The sequence below is a fragment of the Pseudophryne corroboree genome, chromosome 1 (genome assembly GCF_028390025.1).
Source record: "Pseudophryne corroboree isolate aPseCor3 chromosome 1, aPseCor3.hap2, whole genome shotgun sequence".
Taxonomy (NCBI): Eukaryota; Metazoa; Chordata; class Amphibia; order Anura; family Myobatrachidae; genus Pseudophryne; species Pseudophryne corroboree.
This window is the reverse complement of record NC_086444.1, coordinates 1,059,898,847-1,059,914,161: the sequence shown is the minus strand read 5'-3', so window position 1 is coordinate 1,059,914,161 and position 15,315 is coordinate 1,059,898,847. Positions and strand designations below refer to the sequence as shown.

Genomic DNA, 15,315 nt, shown 5'->3' with positions numbered 1-15,315 from the left:
TTAAAAATTAAAGCTAAAAAAAATGTGAATAAAAACATAAGATACACACTTTTAACACACACATACTCCACGACACACAGGGCTAGGGTACTTACCTGCTCAAGAAAGGACAAGTGACTTGATTCAGATCAAACCAAAAAGAAATTAGGCTAATTGGCCAGCAAACAAATCTGGATAACTTCTCCAATAAATAATACCTACAAGAGACACACAAGGAGGCTAAGAGCACATATAGACAATTACCACAAAGAGCAAAAAACACAGGGCTAGGGTACTTACCTGCTCAAGAAAGGACAAGTGACTTGATTCAGATCAAACCAAAAAGAAATTAGGCTAATTGGCCAGCAAACAAATCTGGATAACTTCTCCAATAAATAATACCTACAAGAGACACACAAGGAGGCTAAGAGCACATATAGACAATTACCACAAAGAGCAAAAAACACAGGGCTATGGTACTTACCTGCTCAAGAAAGGACAAGTGACTTGATTCAGATCAAACCAAAAAGAAATTAGGCTAATTGGCCAGCAAACAAATCTGGATAACTTCTCCAATAAATAATACCTACAAGAGACACACAAGGAGGCTAAGAGCACATATAGACAATTACCACAAAGAGCAAAGAAACACAGGGCTAGGGTACTTACCTGCTCAAGAAAGGACAAGTGACTTGATTCAGATCAAACCAAAAAGAAATTAGGCTAATTGGCCAGCAAACAAATCTGGATAACTTCTCCAATAAATAATACCTACAAGAGACACACAAGGAGGCTAAGAGCACATATAGAAAAACAAACAAATATAACATATACACTAAAGTACAGGTTAGCCAAAAAAATAAAAAATAAAAATAATCCATTTAAATTACAAACATATATCCTCCCAAATACAGAAACCCACCTCCATTGCACCACCAAACATACTTGCCTTTAAAAATGACTAATGTAGGAATACTCACAAACGAAACTTCGCAAAAAAAACGCACTACGCTCTACATGCTATAAGCTAATAACCGGAAATCTGTATGCTTGACAATGCAAAAAATACTCACTCTGCAAAGTACAAAAGACCACCTTCTCAGACCAAACACACCAACTACTTTCATCATACACACACTCACTGCCTGCAAACCAGGCACTTAAATAAGCAGGACAATCAGTCACACTATTAGCATAATTTACACCTGTGTGAATTAACGCTGCGCACGTAGCTATAAATACCCACACACCTGTGCGTACAGACATGTCATTACCAACATGGCTACTCGTGAGGATTTCGCAGCAGAGATGGACCGCATTACGCGGCAGCAGGTAGAATTGGCAAAAAAACGCATAGATTTGCAGCGGCGAATGCTGGAATCCGCCTTTGCGGATTCGGAAGAGCCAGGACCCAGTACTAGAGACATTCCAGCTTCTGATACACAACAGTTAAGTGGGGTTACCCTGGCAGACACACATACTGGGCAAACTTAGGGTGAATCATCATTAGCCACACAACCACAACATACAGAAGCTGCTAGTGACGAGGAAGATGGTGAGGAGCAACAGGACCAAAGCTCACAGGCTACCTCAAGACGTAAAAAAAGACAGCCAGCATTCACTAAGAGGGAGTTGCGTGTTTTGGTCACGCAGGCCATGTCCAAAATACATAGAGGACCGAAAAACATGGGTGCTGCTACGAAAGATCGCATCTGGAGGGACATCACACATTCTGTGAATGAAGTCGGCTCTATCGTCAGAACATCACAGGAAGTTAGACGACGGTAAGTGCATCTTGGCAGTCCATTCTCTGTGCTAAGTAGTTACATGTGATGTTGTGTATAGCAAACAAAAGCAGAACATGTGTCCTATATATTATGACCTAAAATAATAATACTCTACCTTGCCCCTATTTTTCCAAACATATGTAGTTGGGCCGACTTCAAATCCCGCCTGAAGGGCAAGAGGTCTGCGGAGTGGAATGCCTCAAGGGCTACAGGTGGAGGACCAGCTGTCGCTGTGGAGTTTACAGAGTTGGAGGAGATGGCGATGGACTGTGTGAGTTATGAGGAGGGCACAGGAGTGTCTCATATGGACACGGACCTGCCTGAGATCCTGACTGAACATGACTTGCCAGGTAAGTTTACACACATATTTGTCTGGTATTTAAACTGTTTAAAAATAAAAAAAATAATTCTTTATTCTCCTCTTTTTCCACACATTCTTCTATTTGCTTGCCACATAACACAGCACAGGGGGGTGAGCAGTTGGAGTCACAGGAGGGTTATGTGGCTGAGGCTGAGGTGGAGGGACCTAGTGGGTCTGGCAGTGTGGGCCGACAAATCCCACCTCTCCAGGTTCCAACTGGCCCCCCCACCCAACCCTCTGCTATCCCGGAGATCCTGCTTGAAATAGCTAGGTATGGTGAGAGCCTAAATGCTTTTCAAGACGGGGTCATCCGGGAGGTAAGCCAGATAGCTGTCCGGCTCACTGAGCACCGAACCAGTGTTGAGTAAGGTGTTGCTCAACTCTGCCAAGGTCTGGCAGAGATCAGGCAGGGACAAGAACAACTTGCCTCCTCATTCCAAAACCTTGCAAATAACATCTTGCAAGGGCTCCAGGCCATCGCTGTCTCCCTTGCCCACAGTGGCAGAGAGCCACCCACATCGGCTCCCTCCCCTGCCCCTGCCCAGGAAGAACAGCCCACTGGGCAGGGCCCACGAAGGTTGCTCAGCAGACCAAGCCAAGAAGAACAGCATCAGGCGGGGAGAAAAAAAAGAAAGTGATATCTCTCCAGATGGGCAGCACCCATGTTTTTCATGTTGTCTCTATGTTTTTTTGGAGTTGGCTTGTGTGGCCAGAATGGCTAACTCCCTCTTAGTTAAAAGTATTATTAATGTTTTGAGGTATTGTAGCCTGTGAGCTTTTTTTCAGAAACACCAGAGCCATCTTCCTCTTACTAGTGTGCTGTGTATTGTTGTGTTTGTGTGGTGGCTCCTGAATCTTTCTCAGTTGCCCAAATATATTTGTCTGGCAGGGTGTTTCATATTATTTTTTTGCATTTAAATTATGATTTTGTCAGAAGCTGGAGTTTCCCTAGTACTGAGTTCTGCTATATCATTTGAGTCAGTTGCATCTGCTTGCTGCTTGGTCCATCTCTGCCTGTGATACTCACCTGTAGCCATGTTGTTTTGAGCACAAAATATATTACAACAGTAATAAAAAAAAATTTAAAAAAAATTGTGTACTTTATTCAAGGTAATGCATTATGAAAATCTTAGTTCCAGAAAGATTAGCTAAGCATATAGACACTTGGGGAACAAGGGAACAATCTGCTAAATTAAACAAACATTGCATCTTTAAAAATGCAACAGGTATGCCTTGCACCACACTTTAATGTCCATATTAATTAAAATGACACAACTCTGTATTTGTTTTACTATGGGCAACAGGACATCATTTTAAACATTGACAGATATTAAAACCAAAGTTAAAATTATCATTTATGCACAAAATTAAGTGTATGCTGCATTATGTTGGTCTTGATATTTAGAATATCCAAACGGCACATTTTATTTAGTTTAGATGTTGCTGATTTTTTATTTAAGTTTGGATAATTTCACTTGTTTGCATTTGGTAGTATTACACACATTAAAACATGCAGTTAACAACAATGTTTATGCACAAACTTGAACACAAATAAAAACCTTATTTGGCAGTGTGACTGATTTATATGTGATTAGAATAAACATGTAATGTGTGTCCACACAATTGCTGTTTGCAGGACTTCATCTGAGCAGTATTTAGCAAGTAATTGGCCAACAGATGAATGGGCTCTCCAATTAACTGCTAATTAGTGCATACACACTTGTAACACTACTTCGCAAATGCAGAGTAACTGCAGACCTACTCGGCTGCTGCGTGAAGATTGCAAGGAATTGCTATGTTAGATTTCACAGCGACAATGCATTTTTGCGAAAAACACGCCTACTGCTAGTTGCATACTCCCACACTATACGCCCACTTTCACGCCCATGTCGGACCATTGCGAAGTCTCGCCTCTGCCACGCCTTCGCGAGCAGTTTTCTTTATAGTATTTCTGCACAAGTGTCGTATCGTTCAGCTCGCGCATGCGTATTTTCGCTTTTGCGCATGCAGGTAGTTGGTTTCATGCCGTTTGCGATGCGATGAGTCTCTGCGATCAACTCGGAATGAGGGCCATGTTTGGTACTTTAAACATGCCAGTGCCTAGGAGTACCTTAATGTACATAGAGGAAAACACACCCTGCAGAAGGGATGTATACCATTATTATTTTTTCTTCTACTATTAAAACATGGCATGATGCCCACACTGGCTGTACCCACCTTAACTTGCAGTTCCCAATCCATCTTCTGTTCTTTCTCTCCTATAACCAACAACAAAGACTCTGCTGTGCCCTCAAACCTATTCCCTGGCAACTTTTCTATTCCCTTGCCAAATACAGATTGAGTATCCCTTATCCAAAATGCTTGGGACCTGAATTATTTTGGATATCAGATTTTTCCGTATTTTGGAATAATTGCATACCATAATGAGATACCATGGTGATGGGACCCAAGTCTAAGCACAGAATGCATTTGTTTCATATACACCTTATACACACAGCCTGAAGGTCATTTTAGCCAATATTTTTTATAACTTTGTGCATTAAACAAAATGTGTGTACATTCACACAATTCATTTATGTTTCATATACACCTTATACACACAGCCTGAAGGTCATTTTAGCCAATATTTTTAATAACTTTGTGCATTAAACAAAATGTGTGTACATTGAGCCATCAGAAAACAAAGGTTTCACTATCTTAGTCTCACTCAAAAAATTCCGTATTTCGGAATATTTGGATATGGGATACTCAACCTGTGGTATGTCTCGCTATAACTCACCCCTTTAACCTGTCTCTCCAAACCGGCACATTCCTAGTCTCATTTAAACGTATCACCAATGAAAATAGACTATCTCTTGATCAAGATGATCTTACCAACTGTCCTATTTCTCTCTCCCCCCCCCCTTCTCCCTTTCTTTGCTACAAGCTACTTTGAGCAACTTGATGTCTATTTCACTGTATTCTATCTCACACTGTCTCCTCTTACTTCTTTCTGGACTGTGCAAACATGCTTCCAAACCTAAAGGTGCGTACACATGGAACAATCTGTCAAACGATGTAGGCACTCCCGACCAATCGGACGACCAATCGTTGCATGTGTGTGCACTATATCATGCATGTCACGCTCCCATTGGTTTGTCCAGCGCTTCCTCTGATATTTCTGCGTGTTCAAAAGATTATGGGTTGCAGCTGACGATCTCATGCAGCACTATGCGGGATGGAGGTGTCATATCGGGCGGTCGTGCACCGGATTGCTCCACGTGTATGGCCGCAAAATATGTTGAGCTCGGATCTTCCGTCGCATTGGTGGGTACACATCGTACCGTGTGTACCCACCATTACACTTCACTGAGAGTACCCTAGCAATCCTCAATCTATTTTCAGCACAGTCTAAGGGGTAGATTTCCTAAAGCTTCTAACGATGAAAAGTGATGATATTGCCCATAGCAACCAATCAAGTGCTATAATTTTCTAGGATGCAATAGAGAAATAATAGCTAAAATCTGTTTAACTGCCATGGGCAACAGCATCGCTTTTCATTTTTAGAAGTTTTACTAAATCTACTCCTATGTTATGTGACAAGTTAATGTTCTGCACTCTGCTAGTTAAGTCTACTCTATTCTGTGTCGATCTGCATTTGTTTGCCTATGCTTAGATGTCTTTTGTCATGTGACAGGTGAAAGGGTAAAATCCTCCATTTTATTTTCTGCTCAGTTAAGCTGTGTGAGGGATGGCCATCGGTAGGGTTGCCATCGATGGTTGGCATCGATGGCAATAATGGCATTAACCATCAATGGTAACAAACTATGTGGTTGTATATCATCAATGGTTTAGCTCATCAAAGACATGCGCATGGGCAAAAGAGAGCCGTGCAGTTTCCTTTGCGCATGCGCTTCGGCCGTGCTTCTTAGTTTAATTTGTGATGTGGAGGTGGGGCCAAGGGAGGAGTCTTAATCGGCATCCTGAATCAGTATGTGTAGTGCTGGAGCTGTGGGTGGTGCAGGGCTGCTGACTGACAGCGGAGCGCGAGGCGGGCCATCGGCATCCCGAATCCCCGAGCCAACGGCCCACCTCGCGCTCCGCTGTCAGTCAGTAGCCCTGCACCACCCACAGCTCCAGCGCTACACACAGAGCAGCACTGTGTAAGGAGGGGGGAATACATGAATGCATCGGGCCCATGGCTACCATCAATGGCAGGAAACCATCTCAATGGTAAAACTATTCGATATCAACCAGCAACCATCGATTATTCCTTATAATCGATGGTCGATGGCCATCCCTAAGCTGTGTATTAGACACTGACAGGATGTGTTACGTCTGCTGTCCCTTGCAAGTTTAAATCTTCTTACCACTCATACTTCTATTATCTTACTGAATATTATTTTCTCTAACGTCCTAGTGGATGCTGGGGACTCCGTAAGGACCATGGGGAATAGACGGGCTCCGCAGGAGCCTGGGCACTCTAAAGAAAGATTCAGTACTATCTGGTGTGCACTGGCTCCTCCCTCTATGCCCCTCCTCCAGACCTCAGTTAGAATCTGTACCCGGCCAGAGCTGGGTGCTCCTAGTGGGCTCTCCTGAGCTTGCTAGAAAAGAAAATATTTTGTCAGGTTTTTTATTTTCAGAGTGCTTCTGCTGGCAACAGACTCTCTGCTACGAGGGACTGAGGGGAGAGAAGCAAACCTACTCACGGCAGCTAGGTAGCGCTTCTTAGGCTACTGGACACCATTAGCTCCAGAGGGATCGAACACAGGTACCTAACCTTGATCGTCCGTTCCCGGAGCCGCGCCGCCGCCCCCCTCGCAGAGCCAGAAGTACAGAAGCAGCAGAAGCATGAAGACATCGAAATCGGCGGCTGAAGACTCCTGTCTTCACTTAAGGTAGCGCACAGCACTGCAGCTGTGCGCCATTGCTCCCACAGCACACCGCCCACTCCGGTCACTGTAGGGTGCAGGGCGCAGGGGGGGGGCGCCCTGGGCAGCAATTAATTACCTTTTTGGCAAAAATAGACATATATACAGTCTGGGACTGTATATATGCCCGAGCCCCCGCCATTTTTTACACATTAAAGTGGGACAGAAGCCCGCCGCTGAGGGGGCGGGGCCTTCTTCCTCAGCACACCAGCGCCATTTTCTCTTCACAGCTCCGCTGGAAGGACGCTCCCCAGGCTCTCCCCTGCAGTATACAGGTGCAATAAAGGGTAAAAAAGAGAGGGGGGGGCACATAAATTTAGGCGCAGAGATATATTTAACAGCAGCTACGGGGTAAACACTAAGGTACAGTGTAATCCCTGGGTTATATAGCGCTGGGGTGTGTGCTGGCATACTCTCTCTCTGTCTCCCCAAAAGCCTTTGTAGGGTCCTGTCCTCAGTCAGAGCATTCCCTGTGTGTGTGCTGTGTGTCGGTACACCTGTGTCGACATGTTTGATGAGGAAGGATACGTGGAGGCAGAACAAGTGCAGCTGAGTGTGGTGTCGCCGCCGACGGTGCCGACACCTGATTGGATGGATATGTGGAAGGTGTTAAATGATAATGTAAACTCCTTGCATAACAGATTGGATAAAACTGTAACCTTGGGACAGTCAGGGTCTCAACCCATGCCTGATCCTACAGCGCAGAGGCCCTCAGGGTCTCAAAAGCGCACACTATCCCAGATAGTTGACACAGATGTCGACACGGAATCTGACTCCAGTGTCGATGACGAGGAGGCAAAGTTGCAGCCTAAAATGACTAAAGCCATCCGCTACATGATTGTAGCAATGAAGGATGTACAGGTTGAGTATCCCTTATCCAAAATGCTTGGGACCAGAGGTATTTTGGATATCGGATTTTTCCGTATTTTGGAATAATTGCATACCATAATGAGATATCATGGTGTTGGGACCTAAGTCTAAGCACAGAAGGCATTTATGTTTGATATACACCTTATACACACAGCCTGAAGGTAATTTTAGCCAATTTTTTTTATAACTTTGTGCATTAAACAAAGTGTGTCTACATTCACACAATTCATTTATGTTTCATATATACCTTATATACACAGCCTGAAGGTCATTTAATACAATATTATTAATAACTTTGTGTATTAAACAAAGTTTGTGTACATTGAGCCATCAAAAAACAAAAGTTTCACTATCTCCCTCTCACTCAAAAAAGTCCGTATTTCGGAATATTCCGTATTTCGGAATATTTGGATATGGGATACTAAACCTGTATTACACATTTCTGAGGAAAATCCTGTCCCTGACAAGAGGATTTATATGTATGGGGAGAAAAAGCATGAAGTGACTTCTCCCCCTTCACATGAATTAAATGAATTATGTGAAAAAGCGTGGGATTCCCCCGACAGGAAGGTGATAATTTCCAAGAGATTACTTATGGCGTATCCTTTCCCGCCAACGGACAGGTTACGCTGGGAATCCTCCCCTAGGGTAGACAAGGCGTTGACACGCTTGTCTAAGAAGGTGGCCCTGCCGTCTCAGGATACGGCCGCCCTAAGGATCCTGCGGATAGAAAGCAGGAAGCTATCCTGAAGTCTGTTTATACACATTCTGGCACACTGCTGAGACCAGCAATTGCTTCGGCCTGGATGTATAGTGCGGTAGCTGCATGGACGGATACTCTGTCTGAGGAGGTAGATACCCTGGACAGGGACACTGTTCTACTGACCCTGGCACATATCAAGGACGCGGTCCTATATATGCGGGATGCCCAGAGGGACGTTTGCCTGCTGGGCTCTAGAGTAAACGCAATGTCCATTTCTGCCAGAAGGGTCTTATGGACTCGGCAATGGACAGGGGATACCGACTCTAAAAAACACATGGAGGTTTTACCTTATAAGGGTGAGGAATTGTTTGGGGACGGTCTCTCGGACCTAGTTTCCACAGCTACGGCTGGGAAGTCAAATTTCTTGCCTTATGTCCCTCCACAGCCTAAGAACCTAAGCACCGTATTACCAAATGCAGTCCTTTCGTTCTCAGAAGAGCAAGAAGGTCAGAGGTGCGTCCTTTCTTGCCAGAGGCAGGGGTAGAGGAAAAAAGCTGCACCATGCAGCTAGTTCCCAGGAACAAAAGTCTTCCCCGGCTTCCACTAAATCCACCGCATGACGCTGGGGCTCCACAGGCGGAGCCAGGAGCCGTGGTGGCGCGTCTCCGACATTTCAGCCACCAGTGGGTTCGCTCACAGGTGGATCCTTGGGCTATACAAATTGTGTCTCAGGGATACAAGCTGGAATTTGAGGTGACGCCCCCTCACCGTTACCCAGAGGCGCTGGAATGTTTTTAGGTTGGGGGGTGCGTAGAAAAAAATTATTTTGGCGCCCCCATGGTGTAGGCCTCCTCTACCGTTTTAGCTCCCCACCGCTGTGCGGATGAGCGCTTACCAAAAGATCCATGCGGGCGGCATCTCCTTTAAAAACAGTCTGCTACTGCAGGGTGCTATGTCCTCCTATCTTTGTTCGTTGTGTCCTAGCCGCCAGCGGCTGTCTCTCCTTCACAGTTGCATTACTGGGAGGAGGCTTGGCCAGGCTGGGACATACACTATAGGCCAACCAAGGCAATATTCATGAGAATGTAGCTCATCAATTCACTAGGAACTGATGACATCAGTGAGGCACAGACTGCCTCATGCCTCAGTGATCTCAATAGTATCTAGTGGCAGATTACTGACCCAGCCTGTCTAAGTGAAAGCTAAAATAGTCTAGTAGCATTTTAATCAGAGTTGCACACATTTCTTTCCCATTATAATTACTTTTTTATAATTATTTGGGGAATCTCTACTGTAGATCCTCCTGTAATATATATATATTGTGGCAGAGTGTGCAGTGAATGTAACTATCCATAAACCCCCATATATCAAGTAGAGATGAGCGGGTTCGGTTTCTCTGAATCCGAACCCGCCCGAACTTCATGTTTTTTTACACGGGTCCGAGCGACTCGGATCTTCCCGCCTTGCTCGGTTAACCCGAGCGCGCCCGAATGTCATCATCACACTGTCGGATTCTCGCGAGGCTCGGATTCTATCGCGAGACTCGGATTCTATATAAGGAGCCGCGCGTCGCGGCCATTTTCACACGTGCATTGAGATTGATAGGGAGAGGACGTGGCTGGCGTCCTCTCCGTTTAGAAATTAAAATAGATAGGAGAGTGAGAGTGAGACACTTCATTTACTTACTGGAGCTTAGGAGGAGTTATACTAGTGACTGATGACCAGTGACCTGACCACCAGTGCAGTTTTATAATTTATTATTATTTAATAATCCGTTCTGTTCTTGTTCTCTGCCTGAAAAAAACGATACACAGTGACTCAGTCACACTCACATACCATATCTGTGCTCAGCCCAGTGTGCTGCATCATCTATGTATAATATCTGACTGTGCTCACACAGCTTAATTGTGGGGGAGACTGGGGAGCAGTTATAGGTTATAGCAGGAGCCAGGAGTACATATTAAACAGTGCACACTTTTGCTGCCAGAGTGCCACTGCCAGTGTGACTGACCACTGACCACTGTGACCAGTGACCTGACCACACTGACCACCAGTATAGTATATTGTGATTGAATGTCTGCCTGAAAAAGTACACTCGTCGTGTGACTTGTGTGGTGTTTTTTTATTCTATAAAAATTAAAAAACTCATTCTGCTGACAGACAGTGTCCACTCCAGCAGGTCCGTCATTATATAATATATACCTGTCCGGCTGCAGTAGTGATATATATATATTTTTTATATCATTATTTATCATCCAGTCTACTAGCAGCAGACACAGTACGGTAGTTCACGGCTGTAGCTACCTCTGTGTCGGCACTCGGCAGTCCATCCATAATTGTATACCACCTACCCGTGGTTTTTTTTTTCTTTCTTCTTTATACATACTACATCTCATTATCATCCAGTCTATATTAGCAGCAGACACAGTACAGTACGGTAGTCCACGGCTGTAGCTACCTCTGTGTCGGCACTCGGCAGTCCATCCATAATTGTATACCACCTACCCGTGTTTTTTTTTTCTTTCTTCTTTATACATACTACATCTCATTATCAACCAGTCTATATTAGCAGCAGACACAGTACGGTAGTTCACGGCTGTAGCTACCTCTGTGTCGGCACTCGGCAGTCCATCCATAATTGTATACCACCTACCCGTGGTTTTTTTTTTCTTTCTTCTTTATACATACATACTACATCTCATTATCATCCAGTCTATATTAGCAGCAGACACAGTACAGTACGGTAGTCCACGGCTGTAGCTACCTCTGTGTCGGCACTCGGCAGTCCATCCATAATTGTATACCACCTACCCGTGGTTTTTTTTTCTTTCTTCTTTATACATACTACATCTCATTATCATCCAGTCTATATTAGCAGCAGACACAGTACAGTACGGTAGTCCACGGCTGTAGCTACCTCTGTGTCGGCACTCGGCAGTCCATCCATAATTGTATACCACCTACCCGTGGTTTTTTTTTTCTTTCTTCTTTATACATACTACATCTCATTATCAACCAGTCTATATTAGCAGCAGACACAGTACAGTACGGTAGTCCACGGCTGTAGCTACCTCTGTGTCGGCACTCGGCAGTCCATCCATAATTGTATACCACCTACCCGTGGTTTTTTTTTTCTTTCTTCTTTATACATACTACATCTCATTATCATCCAGTCTATATTAGCAGCAGACACAGTACAGTACGGTAGTCCACGGCTGTAGCTACCTCTGTGTCGGCACTCGGCAGTCCATCCATAATTGTATACCACCTACCCGTGGTTTTTTTTTTCTTTCTTCTTTATACATACTACATCTCATTATCATCCAGTCTATATTAGCAGCAGACACAGTACAGTACGGTAGTCCACGGCTGTAGCTACCTCTGTGTCGGCACTCGGCAGTCCATCCATAATTGTATACCACCTACCCGTGGTTTTTTTTTTCTTTCTTCTTTATACATACTACATCTCATTATCATCCAGTCTATATTAGCAGCAGACAGTACAGTACGGTAGTCCACGGCTGTAGCTACCTCTGTGTCGGCACTCGGCAGTCCATCCATAATTGTATACCACCTACCCGTGGTTTTTTTTTTCTTTCTTCTTTATACATACTACATCTCATTATCAACCAGTCTATATTAGCAGCAGACACAGTACGGTAGTTCACGGCTGTAGCTACCTCTGTGTCGGCACTCGGCAGTCCATCCATAATTGTATACCACCTACCCGTGGTTTTTTTTTTCTTTCTTCTTTATACATACATACTACATCTCATTATCATCCAGTCTATATTAGCAGCAGACACAGTACAGTACGGTAGTCCACGGCTGTAGCTACCTCTGTGTCGGCACTCGGCAGTCCATCCATAAGTATACTAGTATCCATCCATCTCCATTGTTTACCTGAGGTGCCTTTTAGTTGTGCCTATTAAAATATGGAGAACAAAAATGTTGAGGTTCCAAAATTAGGGAAAGATCAAGATCCACTTCCACCTCGTGCTGAAGCTGCTGCCACTAGTCATGGCCGAGACGATGAAATGCCAGCAACGTCGTCTGCCAAGGCCGATGCCCAATGTCATAGTACAGAGCATGTCAAATCCAAAACACCAAATATCAGTAAAAAAAGGACTCCAAAACCTAAAATAAAATTGTCGGAGGAGAAGCGTAAACTTGCCAATATGCCATTTACCACACGGAGTGGCAAGGAACGGCTGAGGCCCTGGCCTATGTTCATGGCTAGTGGTTCAGCTTCACATGAGGATGGAAGCACTCAGCCTCTCGCTAGAAAACTGAAAAGACTCAAGCTGGCAAAAGCACCGCAAAGAACTGTGCGTTCTTCGAAATCCCAAATCCACAAGGAGAGTCCAATTGTGTCGGTTGCGATGCCTGACCTTCCCAACACTGGACGTGAAGAGCATGCGCCTTCCACCATTTGCACGCCCCCTGCAAGTGCTGGAAGGAGCACCCGCAGTCCAGTTCCTGATAGTCAGATTGAAGATGTCAGTGTTGAAGTACACCAGGATGAGGAGGATATGGGTGTTGCTGGCGCTGGGGAGGAAATTGACCAGGAGGATTCTGATGGTGAGGTGGTTTGTTTAAGTCAGGCACCCGGGGAGACACCTGTTGTCCGTGGGAGGAATATGGCCGTTGACATGCCTGGTGAAAATACCAAAAAAATCAGCTCTTCAGTGTGGAGGTATTTCAACAGAAAAGCGGACAACAGGTGTCAAGCCGTGTGTTGCCTTTGTCAAGCTGTAATAAGTAGGGGTAAGGACATTAACCACCTCGGAACATCCTCCCTTATACGTCACCTGCAGCGCATTCATAATAAGTCAGTGACAAGTTCAAAAACTTTGGGCGACAGCGGAAGCAGTCCACTGACCAGTAAATCCCTTCCTCTTGTAACCAAGCTCACGCAAACCACCCCACCAACTCCCTCAGTGTCAATTTCCTCCTTCCCCAGGAATGCCAATAGTCCTGCAGGCCATGTCACTGGCAATTCTGACGAGTCCTCTCCTGCCTGGGATTCCTCCGATGCATCCTTGCGTGTAACGCCTACTGCTGCTGGCGCTGCTGTTGTTGCTGCTGGGAGTCGATGGTCATCCCAGAGGGGAAGTCGTAAGCCCACTTGTACTACTTCCAGTAAGCAATTGACTGTCCAACAGTCCTTTGCGAGGAAGATGAAATATCACAGCAGTCATCCTGCTGCAAAGCGGATAACTGAGGCCTTGACAACTATGTTGGTGTTAGACGTGCGTCCGGTATCCGCCGTTAGTTCACAGGGAACTAGACAATTTATTGAGGCAGTGTGCCCCCGTTACCAAATACCTTCTAGGTTCCTCTTCTCTAGGCAGGCGATACCGAGAATGTACACGGACGTCAGAAAAAGACTCACCAGTGTCCTAAAAAATGCAGTTGTACCCAATGTCCACTTAACCACGGACATGTGGACAAGTGGAGCAGGGCAGGGTCAGGACTATATGACTGTGACAGCCCACTGGGTAGATGTATGGACTCCCGCCGCAAGAACAGCAGCGGCGGCACCAGTAGCAGCATCTCGCAAACGCCAACTCTTTCCTAGGCAGGCTACGCTTTGTATCACCGCTTTCCAGAATACGCACACAGCTGAAAACCTCTTACGGCAACTGAGGAAGATCATCGCGGAATGGCTTACCCCAATTGGACTCTCCTGTGGATTTGTGGCATCGGACAACGCCAGCAATATTGTGTGTGCATTAAATATGGGCAAATTCCAGCACGTCCCATGTTTTGCACATACCTTGAATTTGGTGGTGCAGAATTTTTTAAAAAACGACAGGGGCGTGCAAGAGATGCTGTCGGTGGCCAGAAGAATTGCGGGACACTTTCGGCGTACAGGCACCACGTACAGAAGACTGGAGCACCACCAAAAACTACTGAACCTGCCCTGCCATCATCTGAAGCAAGAAGTGGTAACGAGGTGGAATTCAACCCTCTATATGCTTCAGAGGTTGGAGGAGCAGCAAAAGGCCATTCAAGCCTATACAATTGAGCACGATATAGGAGGTGGAATGCACCTGTCTCAAATGCAGTGGAGAATGATTTCAACGTTGTGCAAGGTTCTGATGCCCTTTGAACTTGCCACACGTGAAGTCAGTTCAGACACTGCCAGCCTGAGTCAGGTCATTCCCCTCATCAGGCTTTTGCAGAAGAAGCTGGAGACATTGAAGGAGGAGCTAACACGGAGCGATTCCGCTAGGCATGTGGGACTTGTGGATGGAGCCCTTAATTCGCTTAACAAGGATTCACGGGTGGTCAATCTGTTGAAATCAGAGCACTACATTTTGGCCACCGTGCTCGATCCTAGATTTAAAGCCTACCTTGGATCTCTCTTTCCGGCAGACACAAGTCTGCTGGGGTTGAAAGACCTGCTGGTGAGAAAATTGTCAAGTCAAGCGGAACGCGACCTGTCAACATCTCCTCCTTCACATTCTCCCGCAACTGGGGGTGCGAGGAAAAGGCTCAGAATTCCGAGCCCACCCACTGGCGGTGATGCAGGGCAGTCTGGAGCGACTGCTGATGCTGACATCTGGTCCGGACTGAAGGACCTGACAACGATTACGGACATGTCGTCTACTGTCACTGCATATGATTCTCTCACCATTGAAAGAATGGTGGAGGATTATATGAGTGACCGCATCCAAGTAGGCACGTCACACAGTC

The 15,315-nt window shown here is 45.4% G+C and overlaps 1 pseudogene; it reads right to left on the bottom strand.

Moving 5' to 3' along the window:
• LOC135050416 (homeobox protein OTX1 B-like) overlaps nt 1–15,315 on the bottom strand; it is a 31,347-nt pseudogene continuing 16,032 nt past the window's right edge.